This window comes from Sus scrofa, chromosome 13 (assembly GCF_054392235.1).
Source record: "Sus scrofa isolate SSC_HxYL_T2T_F1_AM1 chromosome 13, Sscrofa_HxYL_maternal_Yorkshire_Landrace_v2.0, whole genome shotgun sequence".
In the NCBI taxonomy this organism is placed as follows: domain Eukaryota; kingdom Metazoa; phylum Chordata; class Mammalia; order Artiodactyla; family Suidae; genus Sus; species Sus scrofa.
In genome coordinates, this window is record NC_139395.1 from 185,937,152 (window position 1) to 185,951,444 (window position 14,293).

General features: G+C 31.0%; 1 protein-coding gene and 1 long non-coding RNA gene across 5 annotated transcripts in view; both read right to left on the bottom strand.

Annotated features, from left to right (window-relative positions):
* LOC146397802 (uncharacterized) overlaps positions 1 to 10,202 on the bottom strand; it is a 339,234-nt gene extending 329,032 nt beyond the window's left edge. The window contains exon 1 of the long non-coding RNA XR_014824974.1: positions 10,132 to 10,202. This is a non-coding gene — a long non-coding RNA (uncharacterized LOC146397802). The remainder of the gene's footprint in view (positions 1 to 10,131) is intronic.
* Positions 1 to 14,293, bottom strand: part of CADM2 (cell adhesion molecule 2) — a 1,076,345-nt gene that overhangs the window by 872,920 nt on the left and 189,132 nt on the right. The window lies entirely within an intron of this gene.

The window sequence follows — 14,293 nt, forward strand, 5'->3', positions numbered from 1 at the left end:
TGGGAGTGAGCTCACCATGCATTTTCAGGGATAAACAAGAAGCCATGAGTATAACTTGAGGTTTTTTTTTTTTGTATTTTTGTGGGGTTTTTTTAATGCTTTTGTTTTTGTTTTTGTTTTTGGACCAAGAGGTTAGAATAGATGACCTCCTGATTTATTTAAAATCCCCATGTTTCTCTGATTTTAGGCTTTCCTAAATATTGCATAGAATATAAAAAGACAAAGTTTTTACCCTAAGGACCAAAGAAACTTAGTCAGATGTAAAAAAGAAAAATAATGACTAACAACAACAACGCAACAAAGATATGCAGGTATGAATGCTACATACGAAAGAATCAGGCATTGGAATTCCTCTTATGGCTCGGCAGTAAGGAACCTGACTAATATCCATGTGGATGTAGGTTTGTTCCCTGGCCTCCCCCAGTGGGTTAAGGATCCAGCATTGCTGTGAGCTGTTGTGTAGGTTTTAGACGTGGCTGGGATCCAGCATTGCTGTGGCTGTGGTATAGGCCGGTAGGCTACAGCTCCAATTCTGCCCCTAGCCTGGGAACTTCCATATGCCATGGGTGCAGCCCTAAAAATAAGAAAAATAAAAAAATAAATATTTGGAAAGTAATTGGTTTTAAGAACAGATTTTTACCTGAGCTGCAGCTTTAAAAATTGAATTGTTCATATTACTACTGGGCTTAAATGCCTTATTCCCTTATGCTTCAATGGCTTTTCTTTAAATAAAATAAAATTCCTTATTCTTTAACATGTTCCATCATTTCTTATTTGTGGATGTATGTATATATATATATATATATATATATATATACACACACATACTATAGTCCAGAAATTTATCGAACTGTCAATGAATAAAAACTTGATGTATCAACACCCTAAAATCTCAGAGACATATTTTACGTGGTCAACAGAAAACTGAAGAAAATTCAGTAGATAGGTTGAATTAAATGCATCAGTAACACTTAGATCAAAAAATTTTAAAAAAACTTTGTTCAAAAATAAAATATCCCATATTTTTACATGAATGACTTAAAATTATCATTCATAATTTATAATTACATAAAATCCTTTATTTGGAAGTTTTCAAATGATTTACAAAATAGCCTTAGAAATCCACATAAATTATAAAATAACATTGTCTCTTCCCTATTTTACATTCATTCTGAAAGTTTTCCATTTCTGTCTATTCAATTTCTGAAATACATAAACATATGATACATGTGGTTGCATGTTTCAGAGGTTGAGGGGTTCATCCTCTGAATATATGTGTTCAGACATGTATATATATATATATATATATATATATACACACATACACATCCATACATACATACATACATACACATACACATCCATACATACATACATATACGATCTTTCATTTCTCACTGTCATTTATTCTAGTTCAGATGTGTACTCTTAGGGCATCTTCCAATAGCAGCAGTGCTAGATCACATGATTACCTAGATCCACCTTTTAAAACATTCAGTGTATATCCAATGCCTAGAAAATAACATTGAAACTTGTTAAACCTGGTCTTCAAAGATTTTCACAATTATTTCCAGAATTTTTTTCTTTACTCCATACACAGCCATTACTACAATCACATGCCTTACACGTTTTAGTTTCGGAGCCTTTGTTCATGTTGTCTCCTCCGCATATATTCCTGTCCTTATGTCTTCTACCAATGCCCTATCACTTTCAAAATCTTCTAAATGGAACCTCAAACAATTTTCATTTAGGCATATTATCTCTGAGTTCACCATCTGAAAATAATCAACATCTCTTTAAATTCTATAAATCCTATGTATTTTATTAGAATGTTTTTTTAATAATGCCTTTTTCCATTGGATACCTAGTCTTTTAAGGAGGATTATAACCTTCCATTTTTTAAATTAGTTTCATTGTTTCCCCTATTTTTCTTATATTACTTCGTTAACACATGATAAAAAATATATGTTGAATTGAACTTTCTTTTTGGAACTGAAGAAGAAAAAGTGAAGACTGTTAAAAAGTCTTACAGAAGATTAGACTGGGCATTATTGGGTGATTCTAAGAATAGAAACTGGGGCTCACCCATGACTGCAGTCTGGTGATCTTACCATTAGAGAATATTCATCCCCAGGTAACCTAATTTTTTTTGACAGCAGGCAATGCTCTGCAACTGTAGTACAAAAATAATTACTTAAAGAAACAGTAATGTAAGACTAATTTATTGGAATAATACATAAAACTTTAGTTTTTTATTTAGATTTCTATAAATTTCATAAGATAGTAAAAGTTAAATATTTCTAGTTTAAAGTTTGAAGTTTATTATATAATATCAGCTTAATTAAATACTCTTTTTTTGAGTGTAAATTCAAACAAATCTTGTGGTTTCAAAGACATAAAAATTAGTCAGGTACTGATTATAATGCCTATATGCAATTGCTGCTTGAGCTACCTCACACCATGAGATTGCCCTGTACTGTTTTCTTGATATGAAATTAAATTTCAATTATTAAGTAAACTATCCATATTTATATTACTAAATTTTGCTAAAAATTATTAAAAATATGTAACCATACATAATTATTTAATTATTAAATCTACTGATAAAAATGGCTACATATATAGGGCTACTGAAGAATGAATAAGTACCAAATACTTCATCTCTACATTTATGTGTCAATAATCAAGTAGATAAACCTTTCTGTCTCATCTTGATAAGGATTATAATGCTTACTTCAGATTAATTATTATGTATAAAGCATTTTGAATGTGAAAAATTATTTTTGACTACATATATGTATAAAAATATACATCATTCCATCCCTAAGAATATTTTATCAAGTTGTATTAGCCAATGAAAAACTCTTAAAATACAACACATATGAAGAATAAAGATTTTCTTTTAATGGAAAAATTTCAATATACTTTTAACTTGTAATTACCATGAACCCAGTATTCAGTCTTAAAAAATCCTTCCAGACTTGATATATTTCATCGATGTTGGCTGATTTATTTTGATCACATTACAGTAGCTATTCAAATTTAAAAAATTAAAGTATACATGATGTAATGTGTGTTCATATAGACTCAAGCAAGCCATTTAACAATACGGTGAAAGATAACAAGCACAATTTTGTTTGAATAAAAACACTTGTAACTTCAGGTTATTAGCTTTAGGAAAAGTTATCTTTGCTTTCCAATATGATTAATGCATATATTTTTTAATTTAATAAAAAATTGCTTCAGAAACTAAATATTGTCATCTAAGGTCATTGATCTAATATTCTAGCTTGGTCTAGGAATAAACATTTGACAAGCTAAGCAAATGAATTGGCTGCACAAAGTTTCAGGCTTTGGATACTTGAGTAAAACCGTCATGCTGTTTAACAAATCACAGCAGATTTTTAGTCTGGGTAGCTGGAAATAGCATTAAAATACAACTCTGTTATGTAAATGAACTTGGCCAAAATTCATGATTGAACACTCAACTTATTCAGGTGAATGGTCTTAGTGAGAGTTGTCTGAGTCAAGACTGTTTTTCCCTATAAAAGTAGATCTGGGTCACCTCCATCCAACATAAAGACAAACACATAAAGCCTCCAAGTTCAACACTGCAGGAAAAGGGCACAGAAATCTCCCTTGGAAAATTTAAAAACAGATGTTACTAATCTACCATAATATCCACTGAAAAAAAAAAAAAAAACCACAATATTTTACCAAGGATACATCTAATAGTCTTCAGCATAACTTACTCTAAAAGGACTTGGGATAAATTAATTGAAAAATATTTTCCTAGGTAAATAAATAATTTTACCCACATACGTTGATTTTGGATAGATGCCTATTAAACTGCAGAGGAACAGCTTAAAAAATCATTGCTGTTGTTTTAATTTTAAAGTAGTTGATCTCATACTATTATTTCTGATAATAGATAGTAGGTCCATTTTCCTGTTGAGGATTCTTAGTTTGTGACAATAATACTATATTATCAACACAGGAAAAAACACATCTTTTGAATTCTCTATGGCAAAGAAATACAACGTGCTCATCAACACATTCTTTGAATGAGTAATACTGACAAAAAATATTTCCAAAATAAAATACTACCATCATACTCTTATTTGATGAAATATTTTCTCAATGCACTGAAAATTATTATTTCTTTTAGCAATCATATTTCAAATTTTTTTTTGTGTTTTCATTGAAAAATAGGAATATGGAGACATTTTGCTTCCTATAGGGAAATCATCTCTCATCATCTTTCTTTATAATCCTTATGAAGAGTGATAAATTGGTTACATTTCAAGTATGATATTACTTTGCCTACCTAAATTTTACTTTATAGATAATACATTTAATTTACTATGATGATTGAATTAAGGAGGGATGGTCAAAATAAGTGAAGGGGATTAATAAGTACAAACGTCGAGTAATAAGGTAAATAAGTCAATGGGATATAATATACACATAGGGAATATAGTCAATGCTATTGCAATAATGCATGGTGTGGGGGATGGTAACTGGACTTACTGTGGTGATTATACCATAATGTGAAAGACATCAAATACTGTATACCTGAAACTGATATAATGGGGTATATAAAGGATAACTTAATTTTAAAAATCATGTAAAATAAGCATAGATACATGGACCCAAATTTAAATGAAACAAAAACATAATTACTACAATTCAACAGTTAAGAAATAAATAATAAAACGATGGTATTTGTTCTTCTATTTTTCAAATATGTATGAAGTGTCTGCTATATGCCAGAGAATTAGACAGACATGGGATTTGTCTTTGTGTAACTAATATTTCAGTAAGAAATATGGAAAATGATGAATGTGCTGACTGATACAAAAAGAAAAACCAGGTTGCATTGGAAGTGTATGTGAGGGAGTTCCCATTGTGGTGCAGCAGAAACGAGTCCAACTAGGAACCATGAGGTTGCAGGTTCAAACCCTGACTTGCTCAGTGGGTTAAGGATCCGGTGTTGCCATGAGCTGTGGTGTAGGTTGTAGATGCAGCTCAGATCTGGCGTTGCTGTGCCTGTGTCTCTGGCATAGGCCAGTGGCTGCAGCTCCGATTGGACTCCTGGCCTGGGAACCTCCATATGCTGTGGTAGCAGACCTAAAAGGACAAAAGACCAAAAAAAAATTTTTTTAAGGTTATCTGAATTATATTTCTTGAAATAGAAAATAAATGGTAAAAAAAATGAGACTAAATGTTAAAATGTACTATATATGTATTATAAATAATGTAAAAAATGATGATATAGAAAATGATACAATTTTCTATTCTTCTTTTAAGAAAAATCAACTTATAAGCATTACAGTTAACATTATCACCCCATGTAATAATCAAAAATGTTCATTCAATCTTAGGTTCACTATTTAGGTTCCAAGCTCAATGATGGAGGGAACTTAAACTTTGTGCCTCCATGGGCCTGGTATGTGCCTATATGTACCGATCATAGGAAAAGAATCCAAGGAATCTGTGGTTAATGAGTAATAAGCTTTAGGTAGTATGACTACAGGTAATTTTTTTCTTATATGATTTTCATTTTTTGTATACTTTATAATTAGCAAATGCTACCCTTGTATTAAGATAGGGCATTATAGACTTGTGGTTGCTAGTGGGGAGTGGGAGGGGGTGGGAGGGATGGGTGCTTGGGGTTGATAATGCAAACTGTTGCCTTTGGAGTGGATTGGCAATGAGATCCTGCTGTGTAGCACTGGGAACTATGTCTGGTCACTTATGATGGAGCATGATAATGTGAAAACAAGAATGTATACATGTATGTGTAACTGGGTCACCATGCTGTAACAGTAGAAAATTGACAGAACACTGTAAACCAGCTATAATGGAAAAAAAAATAAAAATCATTATGAAGATAGAGTATTATCTTTCAAAGAAAGGTACTGAATAGTATTAAATGTAAAATAAAATATTATTGATAAATTAAACTTTGGAAATAGATTTTAAGTTTTTGTATTTTATTTTTTATTTTTGCTTTATAGGGCTACATTCACAGTACATGGAATTTCCCAGGCTAGATAGAGGTAGAATCAGAGCTGCAGCTGCCAGCCCACACCTCAGCCACAGCAATGCAGGATCTGAGACACGTCTGCAACCTATACCACAACTCACAGCAGTGCCAGATCCTTAACCCACTGAGCAAGCCCAGGGACTGAATCCTCATGAATACTAGCTGGGTTCTTAATCTGCTTAGGCACGGTGAGAACTCTAGATTTAAAGTTTTTAATTTCTTTTTTTTTTTTTTTTTTTTTTTTGGCCATGTCTATAGCATTTGGAAATTCCAAGTTAGGGATAAACCTGCATCATAGCAGCGACCTGTGCTGCTTCAGGGACACCACCAGACACTTAACCCCATGCCACAAGGGAACTCCTAAGGTTTTTAATTATGAAATAAAATTAATAAGGGAAGAACAGCACACCAATTGAAGGTATGCATTTTAGCGTTAGTCTGATTTGGATTTGAATTCCAGTTCTGCTCTCTATCAGTTTACTAGAATGACTTACCTCTCCATTGCAAAGCTATTGTAAATCCAAAGGGAAATAATGCCTAAAGGCTTTAACACTCAGAGCTGCTCCCAAATGTTAGCTGCTTTTATTATTAGAAGATGTCATATGAAAAATCAGTATTGCATAAATTATTATACTTTTTACACGTAAACATATACCCATTTTTTTATTTACTTCTTTTCCAAAAAAGTAAAATGACTGCCAAAACAATTATCCTCTGTAATTATAATAAAATATTTCTAAAATTTTATATGGAATTTAGATCTGGGCATATTCACCCAAATTTTCATTGCACTTTTCCACTTAATAATGCATTATTGGAAGGAAAATTCATCTAATTCCCATGCAAGCTTCAAAACTCCTGCCTGGAAGTCATGTTTTACATAGGAAGAAATCTGCTTAAAGATCCTTTTTTTCGTTTTTTGTTTTTTGTTTTTTTTGTTTGTTTTTTTTTTTTTTGGCATACCTACAGCATATGGAAGGAAGTTCCAGGGCCAGGGATAAAACCCACACCTCAGCTGCAGCCAGTGCCACAGCAGTGGTAATGCCTGATCCTTAACCCACTATGCCACTAAGGGAACACTGAAAGATTCATTCTTTAAAATTAAAAGCAAAAGGTTCCATCTGAAATAAGATTAATCTTACAACCTCAAATATATTGATAAATATTTTAGAAAATAAACATTATCGTACAATCTCTATCTCTAAAAGAAAAACAAAGGCATGCTTCAATGGTATGAAAATTGGCTTTTGAAATAGGTATTTTGAACTAGATATGTTTCTCTTAATTGAACATTTACTTCCAGATAATCATATAAGTAAATAAATCTATTTAATGTTATTTCTATACAATATGAATAAATCGAATTATGCTCTAGTAAAATGAGGATTAAATTATATGGCATGACTGGTATTTTTACAATCCAAGTATCTAATAGAATGGGATTCATCAGTTTTCCTACCTTTCTACTTGTGAGTAATCCCTTGTCATTTAAAAATAATATTTAAACTTACTTTTTTGGAGATTAATGAAAGAAGGAAAGGTATTTTGTGTTGGCAACAGTAAGTAACCATTCAAAATGTAGAAAAATTTAAACATTTAAAGTATTCTTTTAAAATTTCCCTAAATCAGAGTTCCCTGGTGGCCTAGTGGTTAAGGGTCTACAATTGCCACTGCTGTGGCTTGGGTCACTCACTGCTGTGGTGAAGGTTTGATCCCTAGCCCAGAAACTTCTGCATACCATGGGCATGATCATTAAGTAAATAGATTAATTAATTTAAATTTCCCTAATGAATATTATATGAAGATAAATGGTCTTTATACTTTCAAGTTATTAGTCCTTTTTTAGCTATATTATACTATAGAAAATTTTGATTCAGTAGAAATATGTATCTTGCACTTTATGATTCCTCAAAGGGTAAATTATTTATTATTGTTGTTCTTATTATTCCTACAACTATGAAAGGAAAAATTATGTTTCAATATTTTTATTATAGAATCTAGAGATTCTCATACTTTATGCTTTTGATCACATTACAGAATAATTGAATTTCTATACTATATTTTAAAATATATTTTAATATCATTTAATATGTGACATGTCACACTGAATTAAATTTTCCAAAATTATAATAAGCACATGGGATAGTGTTGGCCGAAGTGTTTTAAATCTTCCTCTTCTAAAGATTAGCACATTCCATTTATATTGCTTTGCTATATAATTTAGCGAATACAAAGGCAGATACAGATAACACAGTAGAGCTTCACTAAGATTTATCAAGCATTGATTTTAATTCCAGCTTTATAAATGCTCTTATGATCTCTGGCCTATATTTCAAACTTCCTGTGCCTTAAACAACTATATCTGGGTTAAGTGATACTACTTAACTGCTTAAGACTGTTAGGAAGGAAAAATAAAAGAGTGCTTTTATAGAAAGATACTAGACGAATTTAAGATACAATCTATCAGAACTTAATTTCCTTTATTTTACAATGTAGCTACATGACTACATTTTATATGCCCAAATGCCCAAGATAATTCATACAAATCAACTGAGAATATTACTTTCAGAGAACTATAATTACTGGTTAGTAATTTAATTTTCCTAAGAGGCAAATACTGTATTATTCACTTTCTGAGAATATAGTAACCAATTTTAAAAGCAACTTGAACATTTTATAAACTGTTGCCTGTATATTTTAAAAATATAACTTCTGAAGCTGGTGTAAACTTGGTATCTTAAAGGATACTATTTATCAAACATTTGTCATGTTTATTAATTATCTAAGACTGCAAATGCAAAGGAATCACTAATACTTAGTTTTTATTATTAAAAGTATATGTCACTATGAAAAACACATATTAAAATTGTATACCCTTAAGAACATATTAAAGCAACATAAAAAATGTATTTCCTCTTGCAAATTTATTAAGTGAGGCCTAAAGCAGTATAGAATTAGGAATAGTTTTTTTTTTTTTTTTTTAATAGCTTGGGACTTCCTTTTTAAGTGCATTCTCAAGTTCTAACAATTTTCTTAGATCACTGAGTTAACTATTTTTCTTTAAAGATTTGTGGATATATTTAGCTTTATTCACAGAATAAATAATCTTTGTGGAAGTAATACTGTCTCATGGAAGGGATGGAATATTTTAACATATGTCCTTTGTGATGTGTTTTGCCTATATGCAAAGATAAATGTAATTTAAGAACTCTGATTATATGAGCTAGAAATAAATTTATAAAACTGGTGAGATAGCTTTTTACAGTCCCCAGTTAGCAGATTTAACAATAGCTTTTTATATTTTGGGATTCCTTATCATGTAGCTATTAATCTTTGGAATTTTAGTTATTTTCAACCTTTGTATTTTCAACATTCCATATGATATCTCAGGTTGATAGTAAATGTGTGTTTATTAAGAAATAAATTTAATATTTAATGTAGTACTTCTCCACTTCTATATAAAATATTTTGTTGAAAAAAGTCACATGCTCTTATCAAGTTTGAAAGCAATTTTTTCATATAAAATGGAAATAAATACTTCATGCAAAATGCATTATTCTACAAAAATAATAATGTATATATACCATCATGTTTAAACATGTGAAAAATAAATTCCCAAGTAAGGGCAGATCCTAGTGTATCTATTCATTTGGGGCAGATTCTCATTCTAAATGAAATAATAAAGCAATTGCAGAGATTTGCCTACACAAATCAAGACATGCCTGATTGCATTCTGAACAAGTCTCAAGAGATGTATGCCTACAGCATCCTCTATCAGGAAATGGAGGAAACCTTAACTTTAAATACTGGAAAGCAATGAGGCCATGCATTCCCCTGATGGACTGCTATTTAGGTATTTAGGATTTTGAAAATAAGATCTGTGTCAGAAAGTTGATTGGAGGCAAAGGCTAGAATCAGAAATGGTCCCAAATAGGAGGAAAGATTCACCCAGACATCTCTCAATATTCTATCTCCTCTCTCCTTAAGGGAGAAATTCTGAATTATACATTGATATCTGTAATGTCATATTCTTAATATTTTTAAAAGACAACACCAGGAAGTAACTATCTCACGATACTTGCCGATATCTGCCAGTTATCTTTTTGGTCAATCATAAGCCAGCTCACTTTCACACAGCTCTCTCCAGATCGCACTTGAAAATACATAAGATAAACAAAGGAGGCTTCAAATATAATGCAAATAATACACACAGAGTTAATGGTATCAGTTTTAAGTACCGAAATTGATATAAAACTTTGTAAAATTATTTCTAAGCTATTACATGACTGCAGATGGCCATAAAAATTAGGCGACATGACTTAAAGAGGCAAATAAATAAGAATTTTTATAGTCTTTATGTTTTAACAAGTAATTCTCAGTTTGGGGAATAAGAGTATGTAGATGTGTTACCTATGTATTTTTTATATCTTAAATATGCAGCTTTATGGCCTTGAAGGTACAAAGTCCTAAGGATCCATTTTATTCTTCAGGTAAATTGCAAATTCTACATCATTCAGTTTGTCCATAGCCTTACAGCCACTGAGCCATCAATTTTTCTTTAATATGGCTAAGAGGTACTACACAATGTTCATTGAACTTTTTCCTGCTTCTTCATTTTGGTTCGTGTGGTTCCTGATGCCCAAAACACTTTTCACCTCATTTCCCATTTTGTTCCAGGAAGTTTTACCAGAGTTCTAGGATCTATCCCAAGTGCCATTTGGCAAATACCTACTTACTTAGCTATGGATCCCAACAAATAAACTACTTGTAATACATTCAACCTACAAAGCCTTTCAGACGTCTATGGTCTTTTTAACACAGAATAGAGGTTTACCACTCACAGAAATGCAATAAGGTATTATCGGCTTTTGTTAATGATATGATCGTATTCATTACAAATTTCATAATGTTATAATTGAATGTGACATGACTACACATCAGAAAGAATAATTCAATCACTACTGTGTATATTTTAAATTTACATGGTAACTTAAATACTAAGGTTACTTGAATTTTTATCAGAAAGTTAATAACTGAATAAAATATATTTCTTTCAAATGACCTACATATATACTTTTTCTTTAAAATATTTTTATCTCCATTCATATAGTACATGCCATTATTTGATACCATGGCACTATTTACACTTACAAATATATTGTCACTAAGGATGCTGTCAATACATGATTAACACAAGAATAAATCTTGATAACTTTCTGGAAAACATTTTTGCTGTATCATTTGAATCTATAAGTAAAAGCTAAAATTCCAAGATTCAACCTCAAGTGAGACTATAATTTGTAAACTATAAAGATATTACTACTTTAAAATGTTATGCTAACAAATAATGTATGAATTTCTGTGGAATTAAGTGGTGTTCAGATAATCCTTTCGGTACCAACCCTAAAAATACAAACCTCAACCACAATTTTTTTTTTTCAATATCAGGTGTCTATTAACTGACTCCAGTTAGACCTTTGAATTTTCAAAATAATTGTCTTTCTAGTTAAGTCTGATGCTATCAGAACCATGAAATTAAAAGGTAAATTTAACAAAAATATTTAGAAGTATAAACTTGCACAAACATACAGAAATCTTCTGTCACACTTGTAGAAATTTTTTAAAAGTCAGTATTTATTGCATATTGATCAGGAATATTTAGGCACTCTATATAAATATAGAGTTAAGCACTCTATATAAATCTCTGTAATTAGGAATATTTCCACATAGTGGAATTTCTGTTACAATATACATACTTTTCCTGTAGAAGAATTTCTCTGATCACACATTCAACCTTTTTCTCCTCATAATGACATAGATTTTGAGATCTACTAACAGACTAAACTGTAGACCTCACCCCCATCCCAGAATATAAGCAGGAACTTGGCTGTTAACTGCTAAATGCTTAGCAATTTCAACATACCTGGTTCATTTAGTAAGCTTTATGAATATTTGTGCAAAAATAGTTGTTGATTAAAAAACCAACTTGTGTTTTTCTATTTAGTTTTACTTAACATTCTGACATAATATATCCTTATCTTCCCACATGCATCAGCGATATAACTCAGAGACACTTTCTTGTGTCTTCTTTTTCAACAGACAAATGCATCCCATCCTCAGGTGTCTGTGCTCATTTATTTTTTGGTTGTGGTCCTTGTTTAAACCCAGAATTTCTGACAGCACATTCTGTGCACTTCATCTAGGATTTAGTAGGCTGTATGAACCCTGAGCCCTGAAATTGCAGATGCCCTGTGCTTAAAGAGATAGCATGTTAACCAAACTTCTCAAGTGAGAATCCCAAAGTTAGGAGAGAGCCCTGAGTAAATGAAGGGCCCAGTACATTCCTCTGGGATACAGAAATGGGGCAGGGGTGAAATTTCTTGTGACAGGAGGAGGGATCTCCTCCCAGCCTCCTCCTAAGCACTCAGCCAGGCAAAATGACCTCTTTGACATCTGCTGCTCCAATTTTCCCAGATAAATCCTTGAAAACTTTTGTTCAATTTTTTTGTTCCCACGGCTCTAAACCAAATGTTTACAACTTGAATATACTGAAATTCATTTCAGCAAAACTAATCGATAAATGCTATGATATAAAATGTTTTTTGGTTCAGCTAAAGTGATCAATATTAGAAAACAGGAGAGCATAGTTTTTTTACAGCAGAATGGGACAAATAGAATTAATATTTCATCTATATTATATTTAATGGAACCAAGACAAAAAAATCAGTTTACCAAGATACGCATCTGTCCTGCAGCTTTATAAGATCACTTTACATTTGAGACACAGTCCACAAAAAATGGAAACTGGCTAATAATTTAGGGTTCATGTCAAACATAAGGTACATACTATTCAATCATTTTCACTTTACATTCAGGACAGAAGTAATATTTATTTCCTCTTTCTCCTATTAGATGTAAAACTTCCAATTATTAAATTCCTTAGCTGGTTATGCAATTCCTCAGAGACTTATTCCTACCTGGGAAGACTAATTATTGCATAAATGTCAATTCCTTGAGAATAAATTTATAAGATTTGTTCAAGCTTAGACAAAATGACAATTGAATATTTTAAATTCGAAATGATGCTTATACATTTTTTTCTGAAAGAATACACAAAATATCCAAGAAAAAATTTGAGAAGGATCATAAATGAGAAGTCATCCCTATTAAATATTTAAATATCTCATTTTTTAAAAAAACTATAAGATAGGCTAAAAAAACTACAAGATAGGCAATAAAGAGGGAATCTTAAAAATGATCATAATGTAGATGTGGTTGTGTGTGTTTATTTGCATCTGTTTTTGTGTACTGTGTAAGGGAAACATGCAAAACAATGAGAAAAATATAGGTTTTTTTCTTAAGAAAAATAATTTGATTTGAAAAAATATAGTTACTTTATATTCATCATGATAAATTCCAGATGGATTAAAGAGTTAACTGAGAATTAAAATTACAGAAATGAAAATATAAGAAGATGTGAATAATTTTAAGATTGGGGAGAAATTTATAAGCATGAGAACAAAGGAGAAACACATGGATTGATTTATTGGATGACAACATAAAAAATAAAACATGGAAAGTACTGAAAACTCTCACTCAGTAAAGAAGAAGGTATTTAAAGTATAGGTACTATTCCATCTCAATAATAATAAAACAATATTTTGATGCCATTTTCAGCTACCAAGCTTCCCCCTCAAGGTCTCCTGCAGGTGTACCTTCCTGCATAAACATGATCCAAGCTTCCCCCTCATGGGCACATATGTATATATATTACATATATATAATCATATTAATAATTATTTTAAAAGCAAAGTTAAATTGCTGAAAAGAATTCCAAATTATAAGGCTTTTTTAAAAGGAAATTGTAGAAATTATGATATATGTGTGTTTTTTATTAATGGGTATACTTTTATCTCTAGTAAATTACCCTCCTAATATGAAGTGAGATTCTAATTAAATATTTATGTAACAATACATATTGTAAAATTTTAAATATATGAACCATAAACATTAGAATAGTTGATAACTTATGCCCTATTGCTTTGATAGGCTATGATACAATCCCTGCAAAATTATGTTTGAAGTCTATTGATAAGGAAAAATGCTGGCAATGCAAATGGTTAAATACAAAAAATATAAGATACTTTTGGGATATATATAGATACACACACACACTACATGATATCGGTTTGAATTTAAACTATTTTATACAAATAGTACTCAGATCTAGCTCTCTCTCTTTCT